Source organism: Azolla caroliniana, unplaced genomic scaffold (assembly GCF_043228905.1).
Source record: "Azolla caroliniana isolate FFs.n. ecotype wild unplaced genomic scaffold, voAzoCaro1.0.p SCAF_18, whole genome shotgun sequence".
NCBI lineage: Eukaryota > Viridiplantae > Streptophyta > Polypodiopsida > Salviniales > Salviniaceae > Azolla > Azolla caroliniana.
Window position 1 is genome coordinate 695147 of NW_028230453.1, and position 2120 is coordinate 697266.

Sequence of the window (2120 nt, forward strand, 5' to 3'; positions counted from 1 at the left end):
CAGCCAGTGAAGAGATTATGTCTCTTCATTATTAGCTTTTTTACGTACCGTGTGTTTTTCATAAATAAACCTGTGAAATGGTCACTGTGTCTTTTATCGTGGGTATAATGCTTATTGTAATATGTCTGTATGAATGACACTCTAATATAATGTAATATGTTTTTAATAATGAATTTCTTATAATGTTTTATAAGTTTATATTCTGTCAATTTTGGATTATATGTTTTTAATAATGAATTTCTTATAATGTTTTATAAGTTTCTATTCTTTCATTTTTGGATTACGGAATTTTTGTTGTCTGTAACTTGTTAATATTGCAAGATGAATGCTATGTTCAAACCGGTTTTAATTTTTTCTGCTATCAGCTAAAGAGTTTGTGGATTGTAGTTTTATCACATAAGTTCTATTAGTGGTATTCATCCATTATGTACGCTTATAATTCCAGATTTGTCGAACTCCAGTATGTTTGTTAATACTGTGGTGGTTCCATGTTTAATTTGCCCTAACTTCTCTATTAGTGATAATTATCTGTTATGTACGCTTATAATTCCAGATTTATTGGACTGCAATATGTTTATTCATTGTGTGGTGGTTTCATGTTTAATTTACCCTATCTGCTCTATTAGTGATAATTCACGTGCTCTAGAATTCCAAATTTATTGGACTTAAATAAATATATGTTTGATAATTGGGTGGTTGTTTCAGTTTTAATTTATTGTCCACGGTTCCATTTTCTGACAAAATGGATGTAGGTTCTATATTTGTTTCTGTATGTGGATTAATTAATTGCTGATTATGCATTGCTTCTGAATCATATAGGAATGGTTGTGCATTACTTCCAGATTCGTAAATTACAGTAATTCTCATCCTTTGACATCATTGGAAAAGACAGATTATTAATGTTTATGGTATTTTAAAGGGATTGCTTGCTAATCATTTGGTTCATATGCAAATTCTGAGAGTATTGTTTGAGATTACAAAAGCTATGGTAATAACAATGGTATTATCACGTTTCCTTGCCATTACTTCATTCTTGTAACATTTGCCTATGTCTGAAAATATTCAAGTGAACTCAGGAAGTCAAGATTTACCAAATCGTCTCACCAGCAAGACTTCATTGCTTCTTTCATGATTTGTCTTATCCTATCTCTTTTCATTACTCCTTTCTTGACTTGACTTGTTCTAAGGTATTCGTTGCTCCTTTCATGATTTGATATTGTCATAAGGTCTTCATTGATTCTTTCTTCTTTTGTCACTTCCTAAGGATCGCTTCTTTCTTGTCATGTTTTTATCTTGGAGCAAAAATATGGTATTTGTAACTTGTAAGGAATCAGGATGACTTCGTTGCTTCTTTCATGTCAGTCTTTGCCTTTCCTTTACTTGAAAGTAGAAACTATTTGTGCATAATCAAGTCTTTACCTGTCTTTGCCTTTCCTTTACTTGAAAGTAGAAACTATTTGTGCATAATCAAGTCTTTACCTTTCCTTTACTTGAAAGTAGAAACTATTTGTGCATAATCAACTCAACGTGGGATGTGTTGTCTTGGCCATACCGATATAGACACAATTAAAGAAACTACAACCATATTAATTTAACGAAATACGAGTAGGAGAAGCCATGTGCCCCAATGTTCGCCCTCGTTGTACAAGATGTCCTACAACATAAATTTGTTCTTTTTATTCTAGGCCAAGAAGCATTTAGCGAGCTTCGCAGACACACATGTCATTATTGTCTTGAGAGTTCATGGACCACACATGATTGCGAGCCGACCACATCATATATGCTCGAGTCCTTTTCTCACCACAATGGACCATGAACACAATGGCCCCTGTGCATAGGAGGGGACCCAATGGACCCAAATACATATAGGACCATTATGATAGGTCATATCATACGATTGCTAAACTATATGGTGTAGTAATGGAAGCAGAGCTCAACGATTCTATGGATACCTTAAGCCTTCGAGCACCTGAGCAAGTTGGCTTTAGATGAGCCTTCTCCATTATTGACCATATCTTCACACTTAGATACTTAATTGACCAGACGAAGACTCGCAAGAAGAAACTATATTGTTGCTTTGTGGACGTCAGACGCAAAGCCTTTGACATAATTCCTAGGGA

The 2120-nt window shown here is 34.1% G+C and overlaps 1 protein-coding gene across 1 annotated transcript in view; it reads left to right on the plus strand.

Moving 5' to 3' along the window:
- The window catches only part of LOC147851941 (polyubiquitin-like), a 2166-nt gene extending 1997 nt beyond the window's left edge, over positions 1–169 (plus strand). Inside the window, exon 1 of the mRNA XM_087334017.1 lies at positions 1–169. This exon is cut by the window's left edge and continues 1997 nt beyond it. The gene's annotated coding sequence lies outside the window, so the exon portion shown is untranslated.
- Positions 170–2120: the final 1951 nt, after the last annotated feature.